Here is a 22,301-nt window from a genome sequence, read left to right as displayed (position 1 = left end):
TTTGGGAACCTAAACTTTAGCTTATCTTATGCCTAGGACTGGTCCTGCCACTTGGTGCCGAACAGGGAATCAACGATTAGTGCGTCTCGAAGATACATCGCCAACATCAGGTTTAGTGACTCCAAGCTCAGTCCGTCGTCCCTCATTTCAAGGATCTCCGCTTCCCCAACCTCGATTCGCACCTTCAAACATGTCCATCGAAGATTTGCGAGACCAGATGGTCCAAATGACCCAACTTATGGGCCAATTGAAAATGGAAAATGAAGCTTTAGCGGCTGCGCAAGCCAAAAATGACCTCGATAACGAGAAGAGGATTGAAAAAATGGTCCTACAGCAAACCATGGGGAGCAAATACTTCTCCCTCGATCCTGAACCTTTTCCTGGCAAACTACCAGAAAAGTTCAGTCCATCTGACTTACCAAAGTTCAAGGCCACGGACAACCCCCGTGATCATCTACTGAGCTTTGTGAATGCCATGAACTTGAAAGGCATGGATAAGTCCATGTACTTACCTGCCTTTCCTTTGTCCTTGGAACCTGTGCCGCTCAAATGGTACTATCACCAGGACCCTAAGCTCTTCCCCACTTGGGAAGACTTTGTCAATGTCTTCATCAAGCAATACTCGTCGAACATGGATTTCCAAGTCACCATGCGCGAGCTGGAAGTTCTCTTCCAAAAGAAAAATGAGGGTTTCACGACCTACTTTGCTAGATGGAGGGACCAGGCGGCCCAGCTAATCAATAGACCTCCCGAAACAGAATTGGTCCAAAAATTCATTGACAACCTAGACCCGGCTTACAGACAACACCTTAGGTACCTGGGACTTGACACTTTCAAAAGAGTTTATGATGTGGGAATAAAGATCGAGGACGACCTCGCCAAAACCATACAAAGCAAACCCACATATTAAAACAACACCTATAATCGGGGTAACACATCCCAAGCCCAAGAAGTCCATGCTGTAGAAGAGACTCCCGCCCGAAGAAGCCCTGGAAGATGGGTCCGAGACCGAAAGTTTGCCCCACTCGGGTCGACTTTGGTACAAGCCTTTGAAAGACTAACCAATCAAGGAAAGTTGAGACCTATAGGCCCCACCCGTGACCCTCCTGTCAAAAGAAAATATTGGGTCGAAGGTACTTACTGCAAATTCCATCAAGGAAATGGGCATGACACTGAAAACTGCTGGAATCTAAAACATACGATCCAGGACATGATATAGGATGAAGTGATACCTCTCCCTAACGTTGGCAAACCCAACAACAACAAGAGCCCACTCGGCTCTTGTCACATCTCTCTCGACCAACTAGAGAATTTCGACCCCACGGTGTACATCACGCCTCAAGGTGCACCACTCGCTGTGGTCCCTGTGGATCGAATCGAGAGAGAAGTGTGCGGTGTGTGGAATGATGATGCTGAAGATATTTACCTATCTCAAGTATCGGGCCAGGACCTCTTCACCGAAACTTGGCCCGGGGTGCTCTCATTGACACCACCCCTCAGGAGCCCGAGGTCGACAACCTCACCCGATCCGGAAGAATATACCAACCGGATATTCACCCACCTCCTATGGACGACATCCCGGTTAGGCAAACTCCGGAGAATGGACGGCACGCCACCGTCGCAGAAGTCATTGAAAATCCTCTCCTGAAACAACTAAAAAGAACCAAGGCCGAGATTACCATCTGGGATCTCATGTGTACTTCAAAGGAACATCGCAAAAAGCTTATTCGCTCACTCGACCTCATCTCAGTACCTACAAATATCACACCTGGCTCATTGGTTAGCCATGTTACGAGAGATGCCGGAGAAAAAGCCATAGTTTTCACTGACAAAGACTTGCCCAAAGAGGGGGGTGCTCACAATAAAGCCCTTTACCTAGTGGTTGGATGCAAAGGACAAAACATCCCCCTAGCGCTCGTAGATAATGGTTCGGCGGTGAATGTCTGCCCATTGCGAACCGCCCATTGCTTGGGGCTAGGAAACGATGACTTCCAAACCTCCACGCAAGGGGTACGAGCTTATGATAACTCCCGAAGGCCTGTATTGGGAAAAATCAACCTTACCATACAAACCGGGCCTGTGGCACGCACCACGGAGTTTCAAATAATTGACATCAAGCCCACTTTCAACCTCCTCTTGGGGCGACCTTGGCTCCATGACTTAGGAGGTGTGGCTTCTACCTTGCACCAAATGGTTAAACTTAACCATAACGGGGTAATACTAGAAATCCGCGCCCCTCCTCTCGACGTCAGTTGCACTATGGCTGGAACGGCCGAAACTGCAGACGACCTTTACGGGTTTCAAATGGAAGAAACAATCCAGTTCATCGAAGATTATGATCCAGCATTCCTAGACCCGCATGCATCCCGAGTCATCCCTAGAATGCTGTTAGCTCAAGGTTATTTCCCAGGAACCCCATTGGGCATAAGGAAGAAGGAATACACATTCCATCCTTTTCCCAACAAATCTACTCCCTTTGGCTTAGGCTATTAACCAACGGAGGAAGATATTTCTGACCGCCTGTCTAGGCTACGCCTTAACAAAGCCAAACAAACCACCCTCCTTCCCCCGTATCAAAGGACCCTTAACGGGATGTTCGTTCGGGAAGGAGAAGAACACCCATGCTGTGATTTCCCTGAACCCTTCGTTCAGGATGGCTTCTAAAACCCGGATTTGAAATTTTCCATGACTGCCACACCTTGGATGAGGCACCCCACCTCACCAAGACTAAAACAGCTGAAATATTGGACAACCAGGCTCTATGGACATTGTTTAACGAATCGAGGCCTATGGAGAACGAGACTGTGATGACTATCCTAGCTGTACAAGATGAAGTTTTCGATCCAACCCGGTTAATCTCTCCTGCATCAACACTAGAAGAGGTCGAGAACGGATGGGTGAAGACATACTAGTGGGTCAATGCAAAAGGAATAGAATTCAAGATGAGTACCGGTGAAGGACCGAAGTTTTATAAGACTAAACCCCAGGCTTGAGCCACATAGAGCACCATTAGTAAAAAGCGCTTAGTAGTTCTTTAGATTGAAAGAAAAAATAATAGAGACTTTAGATGGTCCTAAGACCCCTTAGAATATAGGTCAGTTTTTATTTCAGTGTGTTTTCCTTACTTTCCGAATCAATAAAGGCGTAATATTTCTCCTAAAATTTTTTTTCTAACACTAAATAAACATCAAATGTACTTGCAAAATACAACACTAAAGAGGCAGGCCCACTCTAGGCCCAACAAACAAAGCCCACTCGGTTTTGAAATAGTGCCATGGGAACCAATTCCCGAAACCCACAAAATAAACCACACTATCCCATTCATATCCCCAAAACCTAAAAAGCCAACCAGTGTCATCATAAGAGTCAATCCATGCAACCCAAAATCAAAGGAAATCAAAATCCAAAACAATGCAAATGTTACCAATAAACAGATTCATAAAACATAATTCCATCATACCCTTTACTAACAACACGCACTTCAAGCCACCTCAAAATCCTACATAAAGATCTTCATAACTTCCGCACCCTAACCCCATTTTCAAAACTGTTTCAAGTCACGAATAGAAAAAATTAATCCGGACAAAAACGTATTTCACGCTAACGGTCAAAAAAGCCTCCAAAATAGCCTCAAAATTGACTTTAGATACGAGCAAAATATCAAGGCACAAAAAAAGAAATAAATACAAGAACATGTGAAGAAAAGCGTCCAAAATTGACCGCCCAAGTCATTTTCAGCGCCCAGGGCTGGGCGCCGAAATTTCTGACGCCCCAGCCTGGGCGTTGAAACTCTCTGACTGCCAAAAATTTTCTTTTCAAAAGTGCTCGTCATTTTATCCGCACACAACGGAAAAATAACGAACACTTGGGGGGTACAGTACGTATCCAAATAGGCTTACCAAAAATATAGCCATACAAAACATAGTCGAATTTCATTTTTCACGCGACTTACGGCAAAAAACGGCAGACGAAAATAATGATAATACTTCACTCATTTGACCGATTAAGTAATGTGCTTCCACCTCAGGGCATATCTACCGAAATCTGGCATACTAGAACTTATTCTAAAGCTAGAACTACCCGCGACCTGATTCTGACAAGATACGTAGGCAATCCTTACCAAGGATTCGGTCCAATAAAAAGTTCATATTCTTTGTGCAAAAAGTGTTAGACATATAAAAGAAAACGCCTAAAAAAGAGGAGAAACAAAATAAATGAAAATGAAAAATAAAAATACGCCTTTATTGAAAAAATAATAAGAAGGAAAACAAAGTGCTAAGAATAAAAACAAACACAACTGAAATAAATAGAGGGCACCTACACCCTAGCAAGAACTACACTACTCTAGTTCTTCCGGATCATCAAATAAAGTCTTGTAGAGGGCAATGTTCGCAGGATCCACCCCCACAGTCTGTTAGGTTATGATACATATGACATTACATAGATCATGCGGAAACAACCATTAACCCAGGACAACATATTATTTACACATAATCATATAGCATATTTTAGATGCATACTCTTTGTTGCGTGCCCTCCCTAGCTGCGCCCGAACCGAACAAGAACAAGTCTTTAGGACTCCAAGTGTCGTCCCTCCGTAGATAGTCCACAGTACGTCCGGATCCGCCTTAAGATTGACCAACTAGAATCGCCCTTAAGGTACTAGAAAATTTCGGCACTTTATGAGCAAGATGTGTGTTTTAATTTTCTCTCAAAAAACTCACTTTTGAATACTTTGAAACTTGTGTTATAAATTGTGAGCCCTAGCCTCATATTTATAGCGGTATGGAAAGGGAATCAAAATCCTATTCAGATACAAATTAATCAAACCTAGAATCCTACAAGAACTCTAATTTAATTAATTTATCAATTAGAATTAGGAATTTAATCATTAACCGAACTCTGCATGTTTTAGGAAACGTGCACGAACACAAACACTTGCACACACACGCACGACAGCCACGATGGGCCTCATGCGTGCGCGCGAGCAGCAGCCCACTAAGCGCCCGCGCGCGCTGTGCGCTGCGCGTGCTGTGCGCGCTGTGCGCGCTGCGCGCTGCGCGCAGCCTGCTGGGCCTGGCCTTGCTGTTTGTGCGGCGCGCTTGGCTTGCTGGGCGATGGCCTGGCTTCGTGCTGGGCCTCGTCCGGCAGGCCTCGTCCGATGCTTATTCGTACGATGCGCTTCCGATTAAATTTTCCGATTCCGGAATTCATTTCCGATACGAACAATATTTAATATTTCCGATTCCGGAATTAATTTCCGTTTCGAACAAATATTTAATATTTCCGTTTCCGGAATTATTTTCCTATTCCGGTAATATTTCCGATTCTGACAATATTTCCGTTTCCGGCAATATTTCCGATTCTGGCAATATTTCCATTTCCGATAATATTTTCCGATACGTACCATGTTTCCGTTTCCGGCAACATCTACGACTTGGATAATATTTATATTTCCGATTCGATCCATATTTCCGTTTCCGGCAATATCATCGTTTCCGGAGTATTCATTTCTTGCCTGTGACGATCTTAGCTCCCACTGAAACCAAGATCCGTCGGTTCCGAATATTCATAGATAGAGTATCTAATGCCATTAGGTACTTGATCCGTTTACGTACTATTTGTGTGACCCTACGGGTTCAGTCAAGAGTAAGCTGTGGATTAATATCATTAATTCCACTTGAACTGAAGCGGCCTCTAGCTAGGCATTCAGCTCACTTGATCTCACTGAATTATTAACTTGTCAATTAATACTGAACCGCATTTATTAGACTTAACATAGAATGCATACTTGGACCAAGGGCATTATTTCCTTCAGTCTCCCACTTGTCCTTAGGGACAAGTGTGCATTTCCTAATTCCTTTGTCGCTCGATGCTTGCTCTTGAACATAAGGTAAGAGTTGTCATCCTTATTATGTCCAGAGGTGTTCCTCGGTTTCAGAGTTCAACTGATCAAATAAACAGATAATCATAGCCTATGATTCATCCGAGCACGGCCATGCATTTCACAGTTTCTAGCTCTCCGAGTGGCCTTGTACAACTTTTAAGCATCTCATCCCGATTTATGGGAGGACAATCCCAATCTTGCGATCTTGAGATTAGACTTCGTTTGATAGGTGATTACCTGAGCGTTGCCTTTATAGCCTCCTTTTACGGTGCGACGGTTGGTCAACGTCAAAGCAACCAGTTCTCAAACAAGTAATCTCAAATCACTCAGGTATTGAGGATTTAGTGTCTAATAATTTAATGAAATTTACTTATGACAGACTTTCATCTCTTACAGTAAAGTTTCATAGGTCTTGTCCGATACTAGTCTTCCCAAAGTAAGTATCTATGCAAATGATTATGACATTGCCATGTCCACATAGTTCAAGAAACAGAACTACTAGTCATCTTGCATTCTAATCGTCTAACGTTTTCTATGCGTCCAATTTTATAGAAAACTCCGATTAGGGACCATTTTCAACCTTTGACATTCAAGTTCACTTGATAGACATTTCTTAGTCACAGGACTGGTCCTGACAGTCTATCTTGAATATATCGTCAAGTTGAAGGGACTCATCATTTAATAAACCACAAATTAAATGGAAAAATGAATTCCTTTCATTTATTGTGAATGATTAACCAATAATGTTTTACAAAGATTTAAACTCTAAAACTTTAAAACATTAAACAGAGACATCAAAGCCATTCTCCAATATGCTTGATTCCCATAGCTGCAGTGTGCGAGTTGTGCTTCGCTTGCGGCAGAGGTTTAGTTAATGGATCTGATATGTTGTCATCAGTTCCAATTTTGCTTATCTCGACTTCTTTTCTTTCAACGAACTCTCGTAGAAGGTGAAATCTACGAAGTACATGCTTGACTCTCTGGTGGTGTCTAGGCTCTTTTGCCTGTGCAATAGCTCCGTTATTATCACAATACAGGGCTATTGGTCCTTTAATGGAGGGGACTACACCAAGTTCTCCTATGAACTTCCTTAGCCATATAGCTTCCTTTGCTGCTTCATGTGCAGCAATGTACTCCGCTTCAGTTGTAGAATCCGCAATGGTGCTTTGCTTAGCACTTTTCCAGCTTACTGCTCCTCCGTTGAGGCAGAAGACAAACCCAGACTGTGATCTGAAATCATCTTTGTCGGTTTGGAAACTTGCGTCCGTATAGCCTTTAACAATTAATTCATCATCTCCACCATAGACCAGGAAGTCATCTTTGTGCCTTTTCAGGTACTTCAGAATGTTCTTGGCAGCAGTCCAATGCGCCTCTCCTGGGTCTGACTGGTATCTGCTCGTAGCACTGAGTGCGTACGCAACATCCGGGCGTGTACATATCATAGCATACATTATTGAACCAATCAATGATGCATATGGAATCCCATTCATTCGTCTACGCTCATCAAGTGTTTTTGGGCACTGAGTCTTGCTTAGAGTCATTCCATGAGACATGGGTAGGTAGCCTCGCTTGGAGTCCGCCATCTTGAACCTATCAAGCACCTTATTGATATAAGTGCTTTGACTAAGTCCAATCATCTTTTTAGATCTATCTCTGTAAATCTTGATGCCCAATATGTACTGTGCTTCTCCTAGATCCTTCATCTAAAAACATTTCCCAAGCCAAATCTTGACAGAGTTCAACATAGGAATGTCATTTCCGATAAGCAATATGTCGTCGACATATAATACTAGGAAAGCAATTTTGCTCCCACTGACCTTCTTGTATACACAAGATTCGTCCGCGTTCTTGATGAAACCAAAGTCACTGACTGCTTCATCAAAACGTATATTCCAGCTCCTGGATGCCTGCTTCAATCCGTAGATTGACTTCTTTAGCTTGCATACCTTTTTAGCATTCTTTGGATCCTCAAAACCTTCAGGCTGTGTCATAAACACAGTTTCTGTTAAAACGCCGTTTAAGAAAGCAGTTTTGACATCCATCTGCCATATTTCGTAATCGTAATATGCAGCGATTGCTAACATTATCCGAATAGACTTTAGCATTGCAACTGGTGAAAAGGTTTCATCGTAATCCACACCGTGGACTTGCCTGTAACCTTTTGCGACCAATCTAGCTTTGAAAACTTCAAGTTTCCCATCCTTGTCCTTTTTCAGTTTGAAAACCCATTTGCTTCCAATGGCTTGGTAGCCATCTGGCAAATCGACCAAATCCCATACTTGGTTTTCAGACATGGAGTCTAATTCAGATTGCATGGCTTCTTGCCACTGCTTGGAGCTAGGGCTCGTCATAGCTTGCTTGTAAGTCGCAGGTTCATCACTTTCAAGTAATAGAACGTCATAGCTCTCGTTCGTCAAAATACCTAAGTATCTTTCCGGTTGAGATCTATATCTTTGCGATCTACGCGGGGTAACATTTCTAGATTGACCATGATTCTCACCAGATTCTTCTAAAGATCTCTGAGTTTCATCCTGAATGTCATCTTGAGCATTCTCTAGAGTTTGTTGTTCGACTCGAATTTCTTCGAGGTCTACTTTTCTCCCACTTGTCATTTTGGAAATGTGATCCTTCTCCAAAAAGACACCATCTCGAGCAACAAACACTTTGTTCTCAGATGTATTGTAGAAGTAATACCCCTTTGTTTCCTTTGGATAGCCCACAAGGATACATTTGTCAGATTTTGGATGAAGTTTGTCTGAAATTAATCGTTTGACGTATACTTCACATCCCCAAATCTTAAGAAAAGACACATTTGGAGGCTTTCCAAACCATAATTCGTATGGAGTCTTTTCGACAGCTTTAGACGGAGCTCTATTTATAGTGAGTGCTGCTGTATTTAGTGCATGTCCCCAAAATTCTAATGGAAGTTCGGCCTGACCCATCATTGACCTGACCATGTCTAGCAAGGTTCTGTTCCTCCGTTCCGACACACCGTTCCATTGTGGTGTTCCAGGAGGAGTCAATTCTGATAAAATTCCACATTCTTTCAGATGGTCATCAAATTCATAGCTCAGATATTCACCGCCTCTATCAGACCGCAGTGCCTTGATCTTCTTGCCTAATTGATTCTCTACTTCACTCTGAAATTCCTTGAATTTGTCAAAGGATTCAGACTTATGCTTCATTAGGTAGACATAACCATACCTACTGAAGTCATCAGTGAAAGTGATAAAGTAGCTGAAACCACCTCTAGCATTTGTACTCATTGGTCCACATACATCTGTATGGATTAAACCCAATAGTTCATTTGCTCTTTCTCCAACTTTAGAGAAAGGTTGCTTTGTCATTTTGCCAAGTAAACATGATTCGCATTTACCATAATCCTCTAAGTCAAATGGTTCTAGAATTCCTTCCCTTTGAAGTCTTTCTAAGCGTTTCAAGTTTATATGGCCTAATCGACAATGCCACAGATAGGTGAGATCTGAATCATCCTTTTTGGCCTTTTTGGTATTTATGTTATATACTTGTTTGTCGTGATCTAATAAATAAAGTCCATTGACTAATCTAGCAGATCCATAAAACATCTCTTTAAAATAAAACGAACAACTATTGTCTTTTATTAAAAAGGAAAATCCCTTAGCATCTAAGCAAGAAACTGAAATGATGTTTTTAGTAAGACTTGGAACATGGAAACATTCTTCCAGTTCCAAAACTAGCCCGGAGGGCAACGACAAATAGTAAGTTCCTACAGCTAATGCAGCAATCCGTGCTCCATTTCCCACTCGTAGGTCGACTTCACCCTTGCTTAACTTTCTACTTCTTCTTAGTCCCTGTGGATTGGAACATAAGTGTGAGCCACAACCTGTATCTAATACCCAAGAAGTTGAATTAGCAAGTATACAGTCTATAACGAAAATACCTGAAGATGGAACGACTGTTCCGTTCTTCTGATCTTCCTTTAGCTTTGGACATTCTCTTTTGTAATGGCCTATTCCATCACAATAAAGACAGCTTGATGTGGACTTGTCCTGCTTTGAGTTAGCATTGCCCTTGGACTTTCCACCTTTCTTGAATGGTCTCTTTCTAGCCTTGAGTAAATCTTTGGCTTCACAGTCCAGTACTATTTCAGCCTTTCTGACAAGGTGAATAAATTCTGCAACTGTTTCTTCTCTTGGTTCACTTAGGTATAGTTGCTTGAAGCGACCAAACCCACTGTGTAGTGAATTGAGCAAGACAGAGACTGCCATCCTTTCGCTTATTGGTGTTCCTAGTAGACTTAGGCGATCAAAATATGAACACATAAGATCCACATGGAACCTCAGTGGGACGCCTACCCTTTGTTTAGTGCGAAGGAGCTGAACATGTGTTTCTTGGACCTCCATCCTATAACACCTGTTGGGAGAACTAACCTTTAGACCAGACATTGATTCAATCAACTCATGGACGTTCAGGTCCCTGTCCTCCGTACTTCCACGACAGATATCCCTCAGATTCTTGATGAGCGTAAAAGGTTCATAGGCTACAAACCTTCTAGCCCAATCATCAGGGATATTGTTCAGCATGAGACTCATAACCTTTTTGAGATCCGCATCCCAGGCGTAAAATCTCTCAGGGGTCATGTCTCTGGCATAGTAGCTTGGCATGGGATGTGACAGTACATACTCAAGTCCATTGAGTTTGACTATTTCAACTAGCTTAGCTTCCCATTCAAGAAAATTTGTCAGGTTCAGCTTGACCATAAGCTCAGAACCCATGATGATGTTTTGATTGTTGTTTGCCATATTAAAACTACAATTGAAAAGAATAAACAAATAAATAACCATTCACAGTTTCTCTTAATAAACTTAAATTCTAGCATACATGCATAATTCAATGTTTATTAAGCATTTTATTCAAGTTATGTGTTCCGGTAGGTGTGAATAAAATGATTCCAAGATCCTAAAATCATTGAAGAACTAAGCACAGTTTGTCGACTTAATCCTAGAACATCTTAGGTAAGCAAAAGCCTTTTGCTAATAGTTTAGAAACTATTCTTGGTTGATAGGTACGTCTAAGAACTTATTAGGTAAACCTATCGAATTTGCCACGACATAAAAGGACTCCTTACTTATATCGTTGAGTTTCACCAAAACTAACATGTACTCACAATTATTTGTGTACCTTGCCCCTTTAAGACCAATAAGTAACACCTCGCTGAGCGAAAACTATTACTAGATTGATGTAAAGGATATCCAAGCAAGTGTATATTTTGGCATGGCACCTTTTAACTCAATTTTTAAGTTTGGAACTTAAGGCTCTTACTATGTTGGTTAGATTTTAAGTGAACTAAAATCCTTAATCATGCAACATAATCAAGCTTTTGATCTCATGCATTTTAAGACATATTTAAAACAATAAATAACTTAAAACATGCATAAGATATTTGTGATCTAGTATGGCCCGACTTCATCTTGAAGCTTTGACTTCAAAGTCCGTCTTGAAAATCTCCGTGGGAGGCACCATTTTCTTCAAATAGGATAAGCTATAACTAATTACAACTATTTGATGGTTCGCAGACCATATTTGAATTGAAAAATAACTTTGGTACTTTAGACCAATTACATTCAAATTAATGGTACGCAGACCATATTTTCTATCCTATTTGGGCCATACTAGTCACTTCATAACCTGCAAAACAGTACATATACAATATATACCATTCACCCATTCATTATCATGAATGGCCCACATAGCTGGTTAGTAAAACACATTATGCATCACGTAAACATTTGCAGCAATTAATCAAGGGCACCAATAATCTACCAATTATTCAGTCCTTATTAATTCTAATCAAGTTGTTTTAACCTTAAGGATTTGTAGACTTAATCAAGAGTTTATGACTAAAAAGCGCTCCCACTTAAACCAATAAATTCATATGCTTTACCAATTTTAAACATAAAAATGTATTTCTAGTCCAACCGGAAACATACAAATTTAATTAAAATTTAAAGCTCATATCAATTTATAATTGAATCCAAAAATTTAATTTAATTTCAGTCGTATTTAAATTAATTCATGATTTTAATTTTAGTAAAATAATTAGAATAAATAACATTTATTATAATTATAATATTCAAAATTAAAATCCAAGAAAATAATTCAAATTATTAATTTTAAAATTAATTAAAATTACGTGAACTGAAATTTTCAAATTAAACATTCAAAACGATCTAATCGTAACGCAAACACCCTACGCGTTGCACGCCCATGGGCCGTACGCACACAGCCATTGCTGGCCATGTGCGCGCTGCCCATGCGCTCGTCGCATAGCTGCTGCTTCCCTATCGCAAGCCTCCGCACGCATTGGTGCTCGCTGCGCGCGCCAGCGCTCATCGCACGCGAGCTATCGCTCGCAGTGCGCGCGCGCGACATCGCTCGCTGGGCGCGCGACATCGCTCGCTGGGCGCGCGAGCCATCGCTCGCTGGGCGCGCGACATCGCTCGCTGGGCGCGCGACATCGCTCGCTGTGCGCGCGAGCCATCGCTCGCTGGGGCGCGACATCGCTCGCTGGGCGGGCGACATCGCTCGCTGTGCGCGCGAGTAATGCTGGGCGCAGCGCTCGTGGCACGCGAGCTTGCGCTCGCTGCGCGCGAGGCTGCGCGCTCTTGTGCGAGGCAGCGCGCGTTGTGGCGCAGCTCGCTTGCTGCCCACACGCGACTGCCTTGGCTCGCTCTTCGCCCATGCCCATTCGTTCATTGCTCGTGGCACACGACACAAGGCAGGGCTGCTGCCTTGTGCTCGTGCACTACGCCCTTGCTCATTGCATTCGTGCCGCACGGGCGACGAGCTCCCTTGCTCGTCGTCGCATGCCCGCATTATACAACACCCCTTAAGGGTAACACGAAGCGTCCATTGCTTCGTGCGTGCAAGTTTTATGAACGAATCGCATAAAATTTAAAATTTATATTTAAAATTAATGACAAATTAATAAATAATATTAATTTCATAATTTTAGGGCGAAAAAATCGAAAATTTATTATCCAATTGATTTCCGATTGTTATGGATTCAAGTCTAGGTCATAAAAATTTAAAATTTATCGTAAATTTACAATTTTTATGGTGGTTTTTAATCATAGGTTTCTAATTAAATTACAATTAATTATGAAAATCAAATTAATTCTAAATTATTCTAATTTTCAACAAATTAATCATAATTAATAATTAGATTGCATAATTAACAAGACTAGGCATTCAAACTTGTTAAACATATGCAGTAGGTCAATCAAAATTCAAGATTTATCAACAAGAATCGCAAATATTTAATTTAACATCTTAAATTTACGAAATTTTGCATTCGAAAAACTAAAACCTTCGAAAAGTCATAGTTAGGCTTCGAATTTGAGAATTCTGGGTTCGGCAGAAAAGTACTATTTTTGTCAAAATTTTAGAATGCCTTTTACATGCGGAATTGACACAAAAATCACTCAATTCGGATGAGTAACGAAGAAACTGCCGAAAAACTGCGTACGTATAATTAAATAAACGCAATTTGCAATTAATTAACAATTACGAAAATTAATCACCCCTTTTAATTCTTGCAAATTTGTAATATTTAACCATGTTCATGCAATTTAGATTATGAAAATAATAAGGGGCTCATGATACCACTGTTAGGTTATGATACATATGACATTACATAGATCATGCGGAAACAACCATTAACCCAGGACAACATATTATTTACACATAATCATATAGCATATTTTAGATGCATACTCTTTGTTGCGTGCCCTCCCTAGCTGCGCCCGAACCGAACAAGAACAAGTCTTTAGGACTCCAAGTGTCGTCCCTCCGTAGATAGTCCACAGTACGTCCGGATCCGCCTTAAGATTGACCAACTAGAATCGCCCTTAAGGTACTAGAAAATTTCGGCACTTTATGAGCAAGATGTGTGTTTTAATTTTCTCTCAAAAAACTCACTTTTGAATACTTTGAAACTTGTGTTATAAATTGTGAGCCCTAGCCTCATATTTATAGCGGTATGGAAAGGGAATCGAAATCCTATTCAGATACAAATTAATCAAACCTAGAATCCTACAAGAACTCTAATTTAATTAATTTATCAATTAGAATTAGGAATTTAATCATTAACCGAACTCTGCATGTTTTAGGAAACGTGCACGAACACAAACACTTGCACACACACGCACGACAGCCACGATGGGCCTCATGCGTGCGCGCGAGCAGCAGCCCACTCAGCGCCCGCGCGCGCTGCGCGCTGCGCGCGCTGTGCGCGCTGTGCGCTGCGCGTGCTGTGCGCGCTGTGCGCGCTGCGCGCTGCGCGCAGCCTGCTGGGCCTGGCCTTGCTGTTTGTGCGGCGCGCTTGGCTTGCTGGGCGATGGCCTGGCTTCGTGCTGGGCCTCGTCCGGCAGGCCTCGTCCGATGCTTATTCGTACGATGCGCTTCCGATTAAATTTTCCGATTCCGGAATTCATTTCCGATACGAACAATATTTAATATTTCCGATTCCGGAATTAATTTCCGTTTCGAACAAATATTTAATATTTCCGTTTCCGGAATTATTTTCCTATTCCGGTAATATTTCCGATTCTGACAATATTTCCGTTTCCGGCAATATTTCCGATTCTGGCAATATTTCCATTTCCGATAATATTTTCCGATACGTACCATGTTTCCGTTTCCGGCAACATCTACGACTTGGATAATATTTATATTTCCGATTCGATCCATATTTCCGTTTCCGGCAATATCATCGTTTCCGGAGTATTCATTTCTTGCCTGTGACGATCTTAGCTCCCACTGAAACCAAGATCCGTCGGTTCCGAATATTCATAGATAGAGTATCTAATGCCATTAGGTACTTGATCCGTTTACGTACTATTTGTGTGACCCTACGGGTTCAGTCAAGAGTAAGCTGTGGATTAATATCATTAATTCCACTTGAACTGAAGCGGCCTCTAGCTAGGCATTCAGCTCACTTGATCTCACTGAATTATTAACTTGTCAATTAATACTGAACCGCATTTATTAGACTTAACATAGAATGCATACTTGGACCAAGGGCATTATTTCCTTCACAGTCTTCTGCGCTGCCCCAATATCAATCTCCATAAGAACCGGCTCCTGGACACTAACTTCCAAAGATGCCAAGGCTTCAGAAACATTCTCGGCTATAGCCCACTCAGCCTCAAGGGCACAGACAATGGTGGGAGAAGGATTATTATCATCAACTAGACTAGCCACTGTTTCTACAAGCGGCTGAGCCTTGCTAACCCATACATTATTCCGGCGACGATCTCCGCGAGAGCTTGCATTTCTTTTAACAACAGCAGGCCCCTTCATGTTAGGCATCTTTTTAGGCCTGAAACTGGAACGGGGAGGAACTTCCTTTCGCTTTCGATCAGGACGAGCTTTCACAGTCTTAATACTATAGGTACGAGGTTTGGCAGAATCAGGACCCTCATACTTAACACGAATACGAGGTATCAAAAGCTCAGCCGGCTCCCCATTACGAGCCTCGGCCCTCACATCTTTATCATCGCAGCTCATCCACAACTTGTAGTTTTCAGAAAGACCCACAAAGCCATTTGTAGCTACGGCCCGACACGGGAGACCATCATAATACTTAGCCCACGCTAGGACCCGTGTTTGTGAAAAGGCCACTACCTTAGGTGGTACCGTATCAGAAAAGGGGATAGTCTGCCTTAAACCGTATTGACGCATGACTCGGTAAGGGAAAATATAAATCGGACGAGATAGCCCCAACAAGGAAACATAAACCGATACATCAGACCCCCCCCCCCGGTCATAGTAGTCAAACCCCACCATGGTACCACCCACTTAATAGAACAAATGCCATAAGTAAAAAGGAGGTCCATTCGGCCTCGTCCTGGCCTTGGTGCAAGTATTTTCGGTTACCCAAGGCTATAGGGCGATAATGTTTAGGATCGGCAGGAGCTTCCAAAAGTCTAAGCCGTTCCGCAAGCCAAATCTGCAAAAAACGGGCACGATCAAAAAATAATAAATAAAAGAAAACGGTTCCTGGGGCGCAGTTTCAACGCCCAGGACCAGGCGCTGAAACTCATTCTGTACGCAAAAAAAAAAAAAAAAAAAAAAAAAAAAAAAAGCGTGTATACGTGCGCAAGAAAAAATCGATTACCTGCAGTAATAGGGGGCTTCCCTTAAAAAGTTCAGATTTGGCATCCTTCTTCAACTCATCCGCACTCAGCAAAGTCTCGGCAACAACCAACGGCATAATAGAATAGCAACTTTCCATCTGGCTAATCAAGGGGATCAACCTTATGTCACCAAACTCGCCATTGTTATTCGACAGCAAATAGTGATTCAACAAGCAAAATACAAGGGCTCGAATATTCAATTTCTATTCGGTCATATTCTTACTAGGCCTAAAGTGATGTTTTACAAGTTTTGCCACGTTAACCTCATCCCCTACAACAATTTCAGCAAACATATTATCATCTAGTCCTAGGAAAGTCCCTATGGTTGTTTTACCCTCTTCAATAGTGCTAGGGGTAACAGGAGTAGCATTAGTAGGATAACCAAGGATCGCAGCAAACTCATCTGGCAAAGGACATATTTTGTTGCCCCGAAAGGCAAAAACATGTTGATCGGAGTCCCAAAAGCTTAGGGCATCATGCAGAAAGTTATAATCAATATTAATTTGTTGTAAGCCTAAAAGTGCCTCTAAGTGATATTCTTTTAACAAAGCCTTTTCTTGAAGGAAATAATGCCCTTGGTCCAAGTATGCATTCTATGTTAAGTCTAATAAGTGCGGTTCAGTATTAATTAACAAGTTAATAATTCAGTGAGATCAAGTGAGCTGAATGCCTAGCTAGAGGCCGCTTCAGTTCAAGTGGAATTAATGATATTAATCCACAGCTTACTCTTGACTGAACCCGTAGGGTCACACAAATAGTACGTAAACGGATCAAGTATTTAATGGCATTAAATACTCCATCTATGGATATTCGGAATCGACGGATCTTGGTTTCAGTGGGAGCTGAGATCGTCACAGGCAAGAAATGAATGCTCCGGAAACGATGATATTGCCGGAAACGGAAATATGGATCGTATCGGAAATATAAATATTATCCAAGTCGTAGATGTTGCCGGAAACGGAAACATGGTACGTATCGGAAAATATTATCGGAAATGGAAATATTGCCGGAATCGGAAATATTGCCGGAAACGGAAATATTGTCAGAATCGGAAATATTATCGGAATCGGAAAATAATTCCAGAAACGGAAATATTAAATATTTGTTCGAAACGGAAATTAATTCCGGAATCGAAAATATTGAATATTGTTCGTATCGGAAATGAATTCCGGAATCGGGAAATTAATCGGAAGCGTATCGTACGAATTAGCATCGGACGAGGCCTGCCAGACGAAGGCCCAGCACGAAGCCGGGCCATCGCCCAGCAAGCCAGCGCGCCACAAACGCACCAGCCAAGGCTGCGCCAGGCCCACCGCAAGGCAGGCCCAGCGCGCGCCTAGGCTGCGGCAGCGTGTGGGCTTGTGGCAGTGGGCTGCGAGCTCGCGGGTTGCGCGCGCGCGCATGGCGCCCCTCGTGGGCTGCTGTGCGTGCGTGTGTGTTTGTGTGCTATACGAATCCTAAAGCAATCAGGTTTCGACATATGATTAAATTCCTAAACCTAAAAGGATGAATTAATTAAATAAGAATTCTATTAGGATTCTAGTTTAATTAATTAGTATCCTAATAGGATTACGATTCCCTTTCCATACCTCTATAAATAAAGGCCTAGGGTCATTATTTTGCATAGAGTATTCAAGTATTCAAAGTGATTTTTGAGAGCAAAAATTCAGTCATACAATTGCCTATACTAACCGAAAATTCTAAGTACCTTAAGGACGATCCTAGTTGGTCAAGCTTAAGGCGGATCCGGACATGCTGTGGACTATCCACGGAGGGACGACACTTGGAGTCCTAAAGACTTGTTCTTGTTCGGTTCGGGCGCAGCTAGGGAAGGCACGCAACAAAGTGTTTGCATCTAAACTATGCTAAATGGTTATGTGTAAATAATATGTTTTCCTGGCTTTATGGTTTTTCCGCATGATTTATGAATTGTCATATGTATCATAACCTAACAGTGGTATCACGAGCCTCTTATTATTTTCATAATCTAAATTGCATGAACATGGTTAAATATTACAAATTTGCAAGAATTAAAAGGGGTGATTAATTTTCGTAATTGTTAATTAATTGCAAATTGCGTTTATTTAATTATACGTACGCAGTTTTTCGGCAGTTTCTTCGTTACTCATCCAAATTGAGTGATTTTTGTGTCAATTCCGCATGTAAAAGGCATTCTAAAATTTTGACAAAAATAGTTATTTTTTGGCCGAACCCAGAATTCTCAAATTCGAAGCCTAACTATGACTTTTCGGAGGTTTTAGTTTTTTCGAATGCAAAATTTCGTAAATTTAAGATGTTAAATTAAATATTTGCGATTCTTGTTGATAAATCTTGAATTTTTTATTGACCTACTGTATATGTTTAACAAGTTTGAATGCCTAGCCTTGTTAATTATGCAATCTAATTTGTAATTATGATTAATTTGTTGAAAATTGGAACAATTTAGAATTAATTTGATTTTCATAATTAATTATAATTTAATTAGATACCTATGATTAAAAACCACCATAAAAATTGTAAATTTATGTTAAATTTTAAATTTTTATGACCTAGACTTGAATCCATGTTAATCGGAAATCAATTGAATAATAAATTTTCGATTTTTTCGCCCTAAAATTATGAAATTAATATTATTTATTAATTTGTCATTAATTTTGAATATAAATTTTAAATTTTTATGCGATTCGCTCATATAACTTGCACGCACAAAGCAATGGACGCTACGTGTTACCCTTAAGGGGTGTTGTATAGTGCAGGCATGTGACGACGAGCAAGGGAGCTCGTCGCCCATGCGGTACGAATGCAATGAGCAAGGCCATGGTGCACGAGCACAAGGCAGCAGCCCTGCCTTGTGTCGTGGGCTGTGTGCAATGGGCGAATGGGCGAGGGCGAGAGCAAGGCACGGGCAGTCGCGTGTGGGCAGCAAGCGAGCTGCGCCACAGCGCGCACTGCCTCGCGCAAGCGTGCGGAGCCTCGCGCGCAGCGAGCGTAAGCTCGCGTGCCACGATTTCTGCGCCAAGCATCGATCGCTCGCGCGCAGCGAGCGCTATTGTGCGTGCGACGAGCGCTGCGCCCAGCGATGGCGTGCGAGTGCTTGTTGTGCGTGCGACGAGCGATGCGCCCAGCGATGGCGCGCGAGTGCTTGTTGTGCGTGCGACGAGTGCTGCGCCCAGCGATGGCGTGCGGGTGCGTGTTGCGACGTGCGACGAGCGCTGCGCCCAGCGATGGGCTGCGGCAGCATGCTCGTGCGTCGAGCGCTGGCGCGCGCAGCGAGCACCAGCTCGCGTGATGCCTTGCGATGGTGAGCAGCAGCGATGCGAGGCAGCGCATGGGCTGCGCGCACATGGCCAGCGATGGCTGTGTGCGTGTGGCCCATGGGCGTGCGATGCGTGGGATTATTGCGTTGCAATTAGATCGTTTTGAAATTTTTAATTTGAAATTTTCAGTTTACGTAATTTTAATTAATTTTAAAATTCATAATTTAAATTATTTTCTTGGATTTTAATTTTGAATATTGTAATTATAATAAATTTTATTTATTCTAATTATTTTACTAAAATTAAAATCATGAATTAATTTAAATACGACTGAAATTAAATTAAACTTTATGGATTCAATTATAAATTTATATGAGCTTTAAATTTTAATTAAATTTGTATGTTTCCGGTTAGACTAGAAATACATTTTTATGTTTAAAATTAGTAAAGCATATGAATTTATTGGTTTAAGTGGGAGCCCTTTTTAGTCATAAACTCTTGATTAGGTCTACAAATCCTTAAGGTTAAAACAACTTGATTAGAATTAATAAGGACTGAATAATTTGTAGATTATTGGTGCCCTTGATTAATTGATGCAAATGTTTATGTGATGCATAATGTGTTTTACTAACCAGCTATGTGGGCCATTCATGATAATGAATGGGTGAATGGTATATATTGTATATGTACTGTTTTGCAGGTTATGAAGTGACTAGTATGGCCCAAATAGGATAGAATATATGGTCTGCGTACCATTAATTTGAATGTAATTGGTCTAAAGTACCAAAGTTGTTTTTCAATTCAAATATGGTCTGCGTACCATCAAATAGTTGTAATTAGTTTTAATTATAGCTTATTCTATTTGAAGAAAATGGTGCCTCCCACGGAGATTTTCAAGACGGACTTTGAAGTTAAAGCTTCAAGATGAAGTCGGGTCATACTAGATCACATTTATCTTATGCATATTTTAAGTTATTTATTGCTTTTAAATATGTCTTAAAATGCATGAGATCAAAAGCTTGATTATGTTGCATGATTAAGGATTTTAGTTCACTTAAAATCTAACCAACATAGTAAGAGCCTTAAGTTCCAAACTTAAAAATTGAGTTAAAAGGTGCCATGCCAAAATATACACTTGCTTGGATATCCTTTACATCAATCTAGTAATAGTTTTCGCTCAGCGAGGTGTTACTTATTGGTCCTAAAGGGGAAAGGTACACAAATAATTGTGAGTACATGTTAGTTTTGGTGAAACTCAACGATATAAGTAAGGAGTCCTTTTATGTCGTGGAAAAATCGATAGGTTTACCTAATAAGTTCTTAGACGTACCTATCAACCAAGAATAGTTTCTAGACTATTAGCAAAAGGCTTTTGCTTACCTAAGATGTTTTAGGATTAAGTCGACAAACTGTGCTTAGTTCTTCAATGATTTTAGGATCTTGGAATCATTTTATTCACACCTGCCGGAACACATAACTTGAATAAAATGCTTAATGAACATTGAATTATGCATGTATGCTAGAATTTAAGTTTATTAAGAGAAACTGTGAATGGTTATTTATTTGTTTATTCTTTTCAATTGTAGTTTTAAATATGGCAAACAACAATTCATTCAACATTCGATCAATTCTCGAAAAGGAGAAGTTGAACGGGAAAAACTTCCTTGACTGGCAAAGGAACTTGCAAATAGTTCTTATGCAGGAAGAAAAGGAGTATGTCCTAGAAGAGGCGATGCCCGAAGCCGCAGGCGACGGGGTCACTCAGGCAGCCCTCAATCGTTGGATTGATGCCAACAAGGATGTGAAATGTCTAATGCTCGCCACCATGAGTGCAGATCTGCAGAAAACGTTCATCAACTCAGATGCTTTCACAATCATCAGTGAGTTGAAGAACATGTGTTATTCCAGTAGGAACACGCACAAGAGGGGGGGGGTGAATTGTAATTGGAGCTTTGGTAAAGTTTCTTGCGGAACTTAAGAAACAATCAAGGAACTAAGAATAGAGAAGACAATAACAATAATTGTGAAAACTTCTTGACACTAATCAAGAAGAGAATTCCTTTTATTATAGTAATGCCTCGATTACAATAATCTCTCCAACACAAGTTCCTCTCAAACTTGTGTTCCTCACAGTAATCTACTCTGATTACAGCTCTTTCACTCCTCTCTCTCAGACTTAAACTCTAAGTCTCAACAAGATAACTCTATCCTTACTAATACAAAATACAATTCGTGTTTGGATAACTCTAGATATTAATGATGCTTTGGTGTATATATGGCACTTAGGAACTTAGAATTAACTAGGACACAAACTGTTTTTAGAAAAATCTTTGACAATGCGTTTTTAGGAAAGCAAGAACTCTTAGAAAGTTTGTGTATTTTTTTTCAGAAAACTTCTTGGCCTTATATAGAGTTTTGTCCTTAGGGTTTGTTCCCTTCAAAAACTCAACTGCCAACAACTGACACTTTGATTTTCACGTCCCTAGACTTGAGGAACAAGGGGAGACCACTTCCCACACAACTTCCTCAACTGCTGGACGTGTTTAAGACTATGTTAATCACTGTTGTTTTCTAAAAAATGTTTATTTATTTTGTCAAAATATTTAGGAGAAGTTTTAGGAAGATAAAAACTGTTTTTATTTAAGTAACAGAATGTGATGAAAATCTTATTTTTATTAAACATGAAAAGATATTTTATTTAAAGTATTTTCCTTAAAACTGTGTTGCTTGATATTATGACAAAAACACACGAGTAATCCAAGTTCCTCTAGTTCCTTATATACTACTTAACATATTAATATATTACATATAATCTAAGCAAGATAAACTACCTAGACATATATGTCTTTCCTTTGGTGAGGCATTCAACTCTGAAGCTTCACTTGTTCCAGCTCAGGAACAATAATGAGTTCCTCTTATGTTTAAATAGGAACTCGTTGCCATGAGTCTGTAATAGTTCTTGTGAATATTCGGAACTCT

This window comes from Spinacia oleracea, chromosome 2, assembly GCF_020520425.1.
Source record: "Spinacia oleracea cultivar Varoflay chromosome 2, BTI_SOV_V1, whole genome shotgun sequence".
Classification (NCBI taxonomy): domain Eukaryota; kingdom Viridiplantae; phylum Streptophyta; class Magnoliopsida; order Caryophyllales; family Amaranthaceae; genus Spinacia; species Spinacia oleracea.
The sequence above is the reverse complement of the archived record's forward strand: the minus strand, read 5'-3'. Positions refer to the sequence as shown.